A 13,285-nucleotide genomic window follows, 5' to 3' on the forward strand; every position below is an offset into this window, starting at 1 on the left:
ATATATATATATATATATATATATATATATATATATATATATATATCCCTTAAGAGGTGAAACACTCAAATCTTGGGGAATCAAAAGGAACTTCTGGATGCATTTATCATAAATATCTGAGATTTCAAAAATTATCACAAATAGTCACAAAAAGGGAAAATCTAGGATATCTAAAGCAGCTCTGCAGGAAGGATCAGACAAGATTCACTGCTCAGGAGAGGCAGGAATGGGTCTTGGTAGAAAGCGTTTCCTGACGGTTTTGCCAAAAGTCGAAGCTCGTTTTGCTCTTCAGGACCTTGGATCATGCCCACTGCTCTTAACTGAAAACAAAGCACAGAACTCTTCAAGTCTTCTTATTTGGTGGGATATTCTTTTTTAATCTTTAAAAAAAAAATTTTATTGGAGTATAGTTGATTTACAATGTTGTGTTAGTTTCAGGTGTACAGCAGAGTCAATCAGTTATACATATATCCACTTTTTTTTTTTAGATTCTTTTCCCTCATAGGCCATTACAAAGTATTGAGTAGAGTCCCCTGTGCTATACAGTAAGTCCTTATTAGTTATCTCTTTTATACATAGTAGTTGTATATGTCAATCCCGACTGGTGGGATATTCTTAAATTCATCTGAACCAAATTGGAATCTCAGAAAGAGAGAAAGCAATAACCAGAAAAACATTATTGAAAGCATAATTTCATTTTTGTGTGGAAACTGCAAAAACCACCAGCATGCTTTTGCCAGCAATACCTGTCATAATTTTCCTTAATGTACTTAACTATCATGAAAGAATATGTAAATGACAGTTCTCATTTTACATTTTAGTTTCTACCTTAGACCATCATGTCAATTGCCATAATCCCCAAATAGCTGCTTCATAAGATAAATTAAAAATTTTAAAGATGAGTCTTCTGTGCCAAAAGTTTTATCATCTTCCAATCCCCGCTAAGTCATGAACAGTTAACCCTCTGAACGTATAAAAAAGCAAGGTTCTCCATACCCCTCTCTCCCTTCACCCTCTGTCTGTTGACATTGTCTGATAACCTCTTTTGTGCTAGGGATTAACCACATAGCCCAATGGGGCTCCAGTGGTGGAAAAAGGAATACTTTTTTCCTCATTGACTCCTTTATCTTCCCTCAGGGGGACATTCAGTTGTCGAGGTCTCTACTTTTCCTTTATTTTCATCCCTCATAATTTAGCTAGTTCTCCCTCAGGCAATCATCTTCTCACACAACAGCATCCTCTTGGACCCGTTCCTCGTTTCCATCCCCCTCAAACTTCACTCAGGAGAATAAGCACAGAGTTTCTGATGCCCTCCTGCCTGTCCAGAATCTGCTGAGCCTGCTCTTGAGACAGAGAGCCCCCTGGAGACCACAGGTGCCCTCTAGGCCAGTACTGTCCAGAAGAACATTCTGTGATGAAGGATGTGTTCTTTAATATGTATGTGGCCATTGAGCACTTCAAGTAGGTTCATATGATGGAATAAATGAATTTTTAATTTTATTCCATTTTTAATTTAAGCAATAACTAAAGGAAAATTTAATTTTTATTAAAGTTAAAATTTAAATTAAATTAAATAGCCACATGTGGCCTCCCTGCTATCGTATTGGACAATGCGGCTTAGACTGTGGTCTAAATCCTGAGGGGCAGAAGGAGCTTGTTGTCAGGACTACTCCACAGTCTCATTCTTTACACTGATGATCCCAGGACTGTAGGAAAGTTAGGGCATCTCCCAGGACAATGCCTTTCCTTTGCGCCTCTGAATCTCATCCCCCAAATATTAGCACGCCCGCCACTCAATTGCAAAATTGAGTCAATTCTCTTTGGAGATTTATGCTTCTTTATGTAAATCTTTATCTCGTCTAAACTATTTTAGTCAACTTAGTATTAAGGAAACTTTCAGACACTTTGATCTTCAGTTTATCTTAATAGCTTTTTCTTCCCCCTATTGAAATGTCTATTTGTCACAGCTACCTTCCCCTCTGTTGAAGGGCTTTCTAATTCTCTTGACTTTTTTGTGTGTTTTCTGAGGTCTAGATACAACTGGAAGTAACATCAGCAGCATTTGGGAGACCAGGTAGCCACAGGTGTGGACATGTGACCTTGCCAGCTAGTATATGCTCTTCTCTCATGTTTCCAACTTAAGCTACCCACAGCTGAAGGTGAGACCATTCCGAAAGGGTAAGGTTACTGATTTTTATTGACATTAAAAAATCCAAGTATGCATCTCTTATTCTTAAAGGTAACCAGATATACTGGCAAATGTATATCTGTAGTTCAGACTACAATTAGAGAGTCTACATTCTTCTCAAACACGCATTAATCACTTGCCAAAAATGATAATATATTAAGCCACAGGACAAGCTGCAACGTATTTCAGTAAATCAAATATTATACCAACCACGTTATCTTAGTACAGTGTTACTAAGTTAGAGATCAACAAGGCAAAGATAACAAAAGAGTTCATATGTTTGGAAATTTATAAATAGGCATCTCGATTACAGATCAAAAAAGAAATCATACTGGGAATTTTTTTTTTTGCTAGCTCCAAATCTATTTTAGTTTCTGTCACATTTCCTCAAGTCTAAACGCTTGCTTTTAAGCTTGGGAGGGCATTTCTAGCATGGCCTCAGTGTTGCAAGCACAGCATACATTTAAATATCCTCATGATGATTTCTAGAGCTTTCTTCCTGTGCAGCTGCCTAGATGCTTCAGCCACCGGAACAGCCACTGACCTCTCTTTCCTCAGTTCAGGATGACAGCTCCCTGTGCTTGGTCTCCTGTGCTTGAGCTCCCTCTGGAAAATGCCTCCAGGCAGAAAGCTATTCTTGGCTCAGCCGATTTCTTTCTCTTCTTTTAGGGGACACAATCCTGTGTTACCTGTGGTAAAGTGTCTGAAAATAGTTGGTTTATATATTTGTATTATTATGTTATAGATTTATTTTTATATAAAAATTATGTATTTTATCCTGTTTTCTAGCAGTTTGTGTATCCAGTTACATCACTGCTGAGGCCTTTCCACCTCTGCATGCTGCTCAGGGTCTAGGGCACCTTTCCTCTCACTCCCATCTTGTCCTCCTGTCTTCTTCTCTCCTCCCATCCTGGGCAAGCTAATTAGCCTCCTCAATGTGCTCAGTCTTTTACAAAAGGAAGAAAAAGCACCAAATTATTTCAAACTGTCCCTGCTATCTGTCCAAAAAGTTGCTGAGTAAAGGTCTTTCAAAATTGCCTGTGTGTGTGTGTGTGTGTGTGTGTGTGTGTCTATTGGCAGAGGACCATATAAAGGGAGAAGAATCTAAATTGAGATTTTAATAAAGTATTCTGGCTAAAAACTCTGTAATTAACTGCATTAGTAATTTAATCTCTCAGCACAGAACATTTTTGACTATTATGCGCCTGTCATAATTAATTTTGACTGTGCCAGAGGATGCCCAGGTATTTGTTTAAACATTATTCTGGGTGTGTCTGTGAGGGGCTTTTCTGAATTAGATTAACATTTGAATCAGTAGACAATAAAGCAAATTGCCCTCCTCAATGTTGGGCACCACAAACAATTCATTGAAGGCCTTGATAGAACAGAAAGGCTGAGTCAGGGCGAATTTATTCTCTCTCTGCTTGACTGTCTTCCTGCAGGACATCAGGCATCTCCTGCCTTTGCACTCGGACTTGGAACCATACAATCAGCTCTCCTGGGTCTCCAGCGTGTTAACTGCAGGTCTTGGGACTCTCAGCCTCCGTAATCATGTGAGCTAGTTCCTTATAAGAAATCTCTAAAACTTCCTATTCCTATAGGTTCTGTTTCTCTGGAGAATTCAGACTGATAGTGTGTCTTACTAAGTGATTTCAATTCCATAAAGTCTTTTGAATTTACTGTATTCTTAATACTTTGCACAATCTTTTGGGGACTGCCCTGATTCCTTTACTTCACAGTAGATCAGCTGTTGGGTATTTGGGGGAAAGGAGAAGAAGGCAGTTATAAAGGGAGGAGAGCAAGGCTTATAGACTGTCATGTAGATGAGGACCAAGTTCTATCAGAATTGGGAATAGGACATATCACTTTTTCCACCAGTATAATCCATCACTTCAGATGAAGAATACATTTCACCAATACCCAAAATCATAGTCAATGGAGAGAAAAGGTACATGGTTGGAATTCATACTTCATTCTAGCTACTCAAGAATTTTTGATAAATCACATTTTCCTTACATGTGAGGTTTTAATACATTCTGTAAATGCACGAGATAACATTTTGTGATCTTCATTCATAAATGTGTTAGCTTTCTGAGACATCTCTTTAATTTCCTGAGATGTTACCTGTCTTCACCTCTGTTTATTGAAATCATCTGAGGCTGATCTTAAGTTGCACATCCTCTTTGTAGCCAACTTGACTTTGAACTTCTATTTCCATTATAATGGTTGCTTTCCTGAGAATCAGTTTTCCCTATAGGCATTTCATATGAGTATTTCTGTCGGTATATTGAGAGAATGTGAGACTGGAATGCAGTAGGGAGAAAAGAAAGGAAATTAGGAAAGAGAATACTTCTTGATATATAGGAGGACTGGGGGAAGAACACACTGGGCTTGTATTATGGGTTGAATGGTGTCCCCCAGAGTTCATTTGCTGAAGTCCTAAGCCCTAGCACTCCAGAATGTGACCTTATTTGGAAATAGGGTCATTGCAGATGTCATTAGTAAAGATGAGGTCAGACTGGAGTAGGGTGGATCCTCAATCCAATATGACTAGGGGGAAATTTGGACACAGATATGCACACAGAGAGAACATCGTGTGAACATGAAGGCAGAAATCAGGATGAGGCATCTAAAAGCCAAGGAACATCAAAGATTGACAGCAAACCATCAGAAGCTAGGAGAGAGGCATTCTCCCTCACAGACCTCTAGACCTCTGAAGGAGCCCACTCTGCTGACACCTTGATCTCAGACTTCTAGTCTCTGAAATTGTGAAACAATGCATTTCTGTTGTTTAAGCCACCAGTTTTTGGTACTTTGTTAGGACAGCCTCAGGAGACCAATATAATTAGAATTCAGAAAACCTTGATTTTTGTCTCAGCATTTCTACTAATTCTGTGATTTGGATAATGTGGATCATCATCTCTGTGTTTTTTTAGTTTCCTCAACGAAAAAATGAAGGAATGTGTTGAATCAACATTTCTGTATTTTTTTAATATAGATACCTCTTTACACTCTTAAAAAGTATTGAAAACCCACAAAAGTTTTTAGGTGGTTTTACATATTTCTATATTTGCTATATTAAAAATTAAACTAGGAAATTAAAAAAATATATTTATTTATGAATTTATTTTAAAATAAGAAACTACACTTAGTACAAGTTAAAATGAATAATATATTTACACTATATGAGAACTATATTTTACTAAACAAACTTAGAAGAGTGATAATGTTTTGCATTTTTGCAAATCTCTACAATGTCTACCTTATAATACAGCTGGGTTCTTATATCTGCTTCAGCATTCAGTCATTTGCAATATGTTGTTTCAGTTATACAGAGAAAATCCAGACTCACCCACACTTATAGTTGGAAAAGTGAGGAGTATTTTAATGGTTTCTTTGAAAGGGTGTGAATATTCCTGGATTTTACACCGAAACTCATCTTCTCTTTTTTTTTTTTCTTAAAGAAAAGGTGTACTATGGAATCTGATATCTTATCAATGAAATTTTTGTTCTCTGTTACATTAAAATCCCCTGAGTTATTTTATATATTGAATGGCTCTCCTACCTGTGTGAGATTTTGTGTCAAAATGTTTTGGTCATTTGGAAAATATTGGCTTACTAAGTTATGCAGATGTTCTACAAGCTGACATATTTCACTATTTAATATCAAAAACATCACATTTGTAAATAGGATTTTAAGCTAATGGTGTCCCAGAATACCAAAGATTTCTAAATCATTCTGAAGAACAGTCGGCTTCCAGCAGCAGTGACATTCAAGGATGGAAAGAGAGGGGCATGATTCCTTTGTGGAGAAAAGTTTGAAAACTGGACGCAGAATCACTACTAACATTTTGGGGCCCAGCAGGTAAGAGTACAGAGGCCCAGGCTTCTGATGTTTAAATATTTTAAAAATCATCAATCATGTTAGCAAACTGTATAGATCTGTTCTCCTAAGTTGATAAATATACCTTCCCTATTAATTCATAAAAATATTTGTGAAAATCCATGGTTTGAATATAATTGAAAATCAGGAAATTATAAAAAATTACTGAGTCTGTTTACTCTTGCTCATGTCTAAAGTTTCTACAGAAAGGTGATTTAGGATGAGTAGTAAAAGTATACATAATTCATTAATTATTATACACTTATTTCCTGAAGTGTTTTTCCTTGACTCTATTTCAGCAAAATGTGAAGAAACTGATCTGCTAAGATAGTAGCAACTGGAATTGTTAATAAGATTTTTAAAACAATTTTTAGGTTTGGAAATAAACCATTATTTTACATAGTTCAAAACATTGTAACAGGGTCAAACATGACATATCCTAACAAAAGAAATTACTACAAATTATTTTAATTTTAGTGCATAAATTTCTATTACTTACGTTGTGAGTTTTACTATTTTTAAAGCAATATATAGATCCACAAAGCATTCTTTAAGTTTTTATTCTTTAAAAAATTACAATGCTGAGATAATAAAAATAAAACAAAAATAGCATCTTGTAGCTTCACTTGTTCAAATCTTTTAGTTAAGTTTAAATCTTTTTTAAAAATTGAAACTATATTTGTCTATATAGCTGGAAAATAATATTCATTGATTCCAAGTAATTTGCACATAAGTCTTTTACTTTATAGTTGTGAAAATTATTTTGTTTTATTTTTCTAATTTATTTAAATTTGATTGGGATGGCACTTTTTTTTTTTTTTTAAAGAAGATGTTGTGGGTAGGAGTTTATTAATTAATTTATTTTTGCTGTGTTGCGTCTTCATTTCTGTGCGAGGGCTTTCTGCAGTTGTGGCAAGCAGGGGCCACTCTTCATCGCGGTATGCGGGCCTCTCACTATCGTGGCCTCTCTTGTTGTGGAGCACAGGCACCAGACACGCAGGCTCAGTAGTTGTGGCTCACGGGCCTAGTTGCTCTGCGGCATGTGGGATCTTCCCGGACCAGGGCTCGAACCCGTGTCCCCTGCATTAGCAGGCGGATTCTCAACCACTGCGCCACCAGGGAAGCCCAGGGATGGCACTTTTGTTGCACAGTTATGTAGTCTCTTCCAGTTAGGAAATTTTTGTGTCAAAAACTTTTAACTAGTATTTAAAAAATCATATTAAAAGTTAGAGTAAAATTTGAATCTGCTTAGCTTTTTTTGGTATGTTTTATAAACATATTAACAGCAAGAAATATTTTATAAAAATAACTCTGGATAACACACAATCATTTAATTTTTTCCAAACTCCACAACTTTTCTTTTTTTGAGGATCTTCTATTATTTTGTAAAACTATTCTAATATATCTCACACCTTGTCTAAAATCTAATTGGTTTAATAGCACTTGGTTAAGAATGATTATAAGGTCAATTTGACATGTGTTTTGTCAAGATGTTCTTATTTTTCTAAATTGCATTGGCTATTCTTTAACCTTTTAATTAAAATAAATTTTTGAATCAGAATGTAAATTTCCGACAACAAAATAAAAAGCCTTTAGGAGTATTGATTTTGACTGTGTTAAATCTACAGAAAAACTTGGGAAGAATGAATATCTTTATAATCTATGAATAAGGTATATTTATCCATTAATCTAGGTCTTCTTTACTATCTTAGTAACTTTATGAAGTTTTTTCTGTAAAGGTAATTCTCATCTTTTGTTAGATTTATTTCAAGGTATTTGACTTTTTGGATTCAACTGTAAATGGTATAATTTTAGTATTTATTTTTCTATTTATTTGTAGCTGGTAAATAAGAGTTTGATTTATTTTTGCATATGGAACTAATATCCAAGCATCCTTCCTAAACTCACCCCTTAATTCAGACAGTTTGAATGGAAGTCATGGTGGCAGATGAATGGAAGTCATGGTGGCAGACATCCTTATGGTCTTACTGATCACAGTGGAATGGTTTCAAAATTTCAATAGGTATGTTTTCCATAGTTTTTTTGGAAGATACTTACTGTCAGATTAGGGCTGTGCTCTTCTATTTTTAGTTTAGTAAAAGATTTTAAAAGATTATTAATGAATGTTGAATTTGTCACGTTTTCTATAAGCATATTGACATTATCATAAGATATTGATATTTTATTTTGTTAATGGCATAAGTCACAGTGATTTTTGAATATTACCAGAAGTTTTCAGCCCTGGCCAAGGAAACAAACAAAAACCAAAACCAAACTCGATCATTATATATGATCATTTTTATATTTAACTATATTCCATTTGCTAGTGTTTCATTTAGAGAATTCTGAGTCCATGTTAAGAGTTTGGCATGTGTTTTCCCTTTCTTGTAGTGTCTTTGTCAGACTTTGGCATCTAGGTAATACTGGCTTCATAACATGAGGTGGAAGGTATGTTCTCTTTTTATACAGTGCAGGAGATCTTGTGTTACATTGTGTTTTTTCTTACTTAAATATTTGGGAGAATTTACCAGTTTCTGGGCCTGGGGTTTTCTTTATTTTTTAACATCTTTATTGGAGTATAATTGCTTTACAATGGTGTGTTAGTTTCTGCTTCACAACAAAACGAATCACTTATATATATACATATGTTCCCATTTCTCTTCCCGCTTGCATCTCCCTCCCTCCCACCCCTCCAGGTGGTCACAAAGCACCAAGCTGATCTCCCTGTGCTATGCGGCTGCTTCCCAGTAGCTATCTACCTTACGTTTGGTAGTGTATATATGTCCATGCCTCTCTCTCTCTTTCTCACAGTTTACCCTTCCCCCTTCCCATATCCTCAAGTCCATTCTCTAGTAAGTGTGTGTCTTTATTCCTGTTTTACCCCTAGGTTCTTCATGACATTTTTTTCCCTTAAATTTCATATATATGTGTTAGCATACAGTATTTGTCTCTCTCTTTCTGACTTACTTCACTCTGTATGACAAACTCTAGGTCTATCCACCTCATTAAAATAGCTCAATTTCGTTTCTTTTTATGCCTGAGTAATACTCCATTGTATATATGTACCACATCTTCTTTATCCATTCATCCGATGATGGGCACTTAGGTTACTTCCATCTCCGGGCTATTGTAAATAGAGCTGCAATGAACAGTTTGGTACATGACTCTTTCTGAATTATGGTTTTCTCAGGGTATATACCCAGTAGTGGGATTGCTGGGTCATATGGTAGTTCTATTTGTAGTTTTTTAAGGAACCTCCATACTGTTCTCCACAGTGGCTGTATCAATTTACATTCCCACCAACAGTGTAAGAGGGTTCCCTTTTCTCCACACCCTCTCAAGCATTTAATGTTTCTAGATTTTTTGATGATGGCCATTCTGACTGGTGTGAGATGATATCTCATTGTAGTTTTAATTTGCATTTCTCTAATGATTAATGATGTTGAGCATTCTTTCATGTGTTTGTTGGCAGTCTGTATATCTTCTTTGGAGAAATGTCTATTTAGGTCTTCTGCCCATTTTTGGATTGGGTTGTTTGTTTTTTTGTTATTAAGCTGCATGAGCTGCTTATAAATTTTGGAGATTAATCCTTTGTCGGTTGCTTCATTTGCAAATATTTTCTCCCATTCTGAGGGTTGTCTTTTGGTCTTGTTTATGGTTTCCTTTGCTGTGCAAAAGCTTTGAAGTTTCATTAGGTCCCATTTGCTTATTTTTGTTTTTATTTCCATTTCTCTAGGAGGTGGGTCAAAAAGGACCTTGCTGTGATTTATGTCATAGAGTGTCCTGCCTATGTTTTCCTCTAAGAGTTTGATAGTTTCTGGCCTTACATTTAGGTCTTTAATCCATTTTGAGCTTATTTTTGTGTATGGTGTTAGGGAGTGATCTAATCTCATACTTTTACATGTACCTGTCCAGTTTTCCCAGCACCACTTATTGAAGAGGCTGTCCTTTCTCAACTATACATTTCTGCCTCCTTTATCAAAGATAAGGTGACCATATGTGCGTGGGTTTATCTCTGGGCTTTCTGTCCTTTTCCATTGATCTATATTTCTGTTTCTGTGCCAGTACCATACTGTCTTGATAACTGTAGCTTTGTAGTATAGTCTGAAGTCAGGGAGCCTGATTCCTCCAGCTCCGTTTTTCGTTCTCAAGATTGCTTTGGCTATTCGGGGTCTTTTGTGTTTCCATACAAATTGTGAAATTTTTTGTTCTAGTTCTGTGAAAAATGCCAGTGGCAGTTTGATAGGGATTGCATTGAATCTGTAGATTGCTTTGAGTAGTAGATTCATTTTCACAATGTTGATTCTTCCAATCCAAGAACATGGTATATCTCTCCATCTATTTGTATCATCTTTAATTTCTTTCATCAGTGTCTTATAATTTTCTGCATACAGGTCTTTTGTCTCCTTAGGTAGGTTTATTCCTAGATATTTTACTCTTTTTGTTGCAATGGTAAATGGGAGTGTTTTCTTGATTTCACTTTCAGATTTTCCATCCTTAGTGTATAGGAATGCCAGAGATTTCTGTGCATTAATTTTGTATCCTGCCACTTTACCAAATTCATTGATTAGCTCTAGTAGTTTTCTGGTAGCATTTTTAGGATTCTCTATGTATAGTATCATGTCATCTGCAAACAGTGACAGTTTTACTTCTTCTTTTCCGATTTGGATTCCTTTTATTTCCTTTTCTTCTCTGATTGCTATGGCTAAAACTTCCAAAACTGTGTTGAATAATAGTGGTGAGAGTGGGCAACCTTGTCTTGTTCCTGATCTTAGTGGAAATGCTTTCAGTTTTTCACCATTGAGGACAATGTTGGCTGTGGGTTTGTAATATATGGCCTTTATTATGTTGAGGAAAGTTCCCTCTATGCCTGCTTTCTGCAGGGTTTTTATCATAAATGGGTGTTGAATTTTGTCAAAAGCTTTCTCTGCATCTATTGAGATGATCATGTGGGTTTTCTCCTTCAATTTGTTAATATGGTGTATCCTGCTGATTGATTTGCGTATATTGAAGAATCCGTGCATTCCTGGAATTTATTCCTGGAATAAACCCCACTTGATCATGGCGTACGATCCGTCTAATGTGCTGTTGGATTCTGTTTGCTTGTATTTTTTTTTTAGAGGGTTATGGTAGTATTTATTATCTTGATTCAGTGAGGGTATCAAATCGTACACTTCCAGCTTATGCAGATTATTGTGCCAATTATACTTTTTTTTTTTTGCGGTACGCGGGCCTCTCCCATTGCGGAGCACAGGCTCCAGACGCGCAGGCTCAGTGGCCATGGCTCACGGGCATGCCCAGCCGCTCCAGGGCATGTGGAATCCTCCCAGACCGGGGCACGAACCCGTGTCGCCTGCATCGGCAGGCAGACTCTCAACCACTGCGCCACCAGGGAAGCCCGTTTGCTTGTATTTTGTTGAGGATTTTTGCATCTATGTTCATCAGTGATATTGGCCTGTAGTTTTCTTTCTTTGTGACATCCTAGTCTGGTTTTGGTATCAGGGTGATGGTGGCCTCGTAGAATGAGTTGGGGAGTGTTCCTCCCTCTGCTATATTTTGGAAGAGTTTGAGAAGGATAGGTGTTAGCTCTTCTCTAAATGTTTGATAGAATTCGCCTGTGAAGCGATCTGGTCCTGGGCTTTTCTTTGTTGGAAGATTTTTAATCACAGTTTCAATTTCAGTGCTTGTGATTGGTCTGTTCATATTTTCTATTTCTTCCTGATTCAGTCTTGGCAGGTTGTGCATTTCTAAGAATTTGTCCATTTCTTCCAGGTTGTCTATTTTATTGGCATAGAGTTGCTTGTAGTAATCTCTCATGATCTTTTGTATTTCTGCAGTGTCAGTTGTTACTTCTCCTTTTTCATTTCTAATTCTATTGACTTGAGTCTTGGAGCTCCCTTTTTTTCTTGATGAGTCTGGCTAATGGTTTATCAATTTTGTTTATCTTCTCAAAGAACCAGCTTTTAGTTTTATTGATCTTTGCTATCGTTTCCTTCATTTCTTTTTCATTTATTTCTGATCTGATTTTTAAGATTTCTTTCCTTCTGCTAACTTTGGGGGTTTTTTTGTTCTTCTTTCTCTAATTGCTTGAGGTGCAAGGTTACGTTGTTTATTCGTTGTTTATTCGTTGTTTATTCGAGATGTTTCCTGTTTCTTAAGGTAGGATTGTATTGCTATAAACTTCCCTCTTAGAACTGCTTTTGCTGCATCCCGTAGATTTTGGGTCATCGTGTCTCCATTATCATTTGTTTCTAGGTATTTTTTGATTTCTTCAGTGATTACTTCGTTATTAAGTAGTGTATTGTTTAGCCTCCATGTGTTTGTATTTTTTACAGATCTTTTCCTGTAATTGATATCTAGTCTCATAGCATTGTGGTCAGAAAAGATACTTGATACGATCTCAATTTTCTTAAATTTACCAAGGCTTGATTTGTGACCCAAGATATGATCTATCCTGGAGAACGTTCCATGAGCACTAGAGAAAAATGTGTATTCTGTTGTTTTTTGATGGAATGTCCTATAAATATCAATTAAGTCCATCTTCTTTAATGTATCATTTAAAGCTTGGGTTTCCTTATTTATTTTCATTTTGGATGATCTGTCCATAGGTGAAAGTGGGGTGTTCTAGTCCCCTACTATGAATGTGTTACTGTCGATTTCCCCTTTTATGGTTGTTAGTATTTGCCTTATGTATTGAGGTGCTCCTATGTTGGGTGCACAAATATTTACAATTGTTATATCTTCTTCTTGGATCGATCCCTTGATCATTATGTAGTGTCCTTCTTTGTCTCTTGTAATTGTCTTTATTTTAAAGTCTATTTTGTCTGACATATGAGAATTTCTACTCCAGCTTTCTTTTGGTTTCCATTGCATGAATTATCTTTTTCCATCCCCTTACTTTCAGTCTGTATGTGTCTCTAGGTCTGAAGTGGGTCTCTTGTAGACAGCAAATATACGCGTCTTGTTTTTGTATCCATTCAGCCAATCTATGTCTTTTGGTGGGAGCATTTAGTCCATTTACATTTAAGGTAATTATCGATATGTATGATCCTATTCCCATTTTCTTAATTGTTTTGGGTTCCTTATTGTAGATCTTTTCCTTCTCTTGTGTTTCTTGCCTAGAGAAGTTTCTTTAGCAGTTGTTTTAGAGCTGGTTTGGTGGTGCTGAACTCTCTCAGCTTTTGCTTGTCTGTAAAGGTTTTAATTTCTCCATC

The 13,285-nt window shown here is 36.3% G+C and overlaps 1 long non-coding RNA gene across 1 annotated transcript; it reads left to right on the forward strand.

The window, feature by feature from the left end:
- Nucleotides 1–3,647: 3,647 nt before the first annotated feature.
- Nucleotides 3,648–8,097, forward strand: LOC113610584 (uncharacterized). Its single transcript, XR_003429137.1, has 3 exons — nucleotides 3,648–3,741; nucleotides 5,880–6,053; nucleotides 7,992–8,097. It is a non-coding gene; the product is annotated as an uncharacterized LOC113610584 (long non-coding RNA).
- The last annotated feature ends 5,188 nt before the right edge of the window (nucleotides 8,098–13,285 follow it).

This window comes from Aethalodelphis obliquidens, unplaced genomic scaffold, assembly GCF_003676395.1.
Source record: "Aethalodelphis obliquidens isolate GAN/ISIS:26980383/991018 unplaced genomic scaffold, ASM367639v1 scaffold63, whole genome shotgun sequence".
Classification (NCBI taxonomy): Eukaryota; Metazoa; Chordata; class Mammalia; order Artiodactyla; family Delphinidae; genus Aethalodelphis; species Aethalodelphis obliquidens.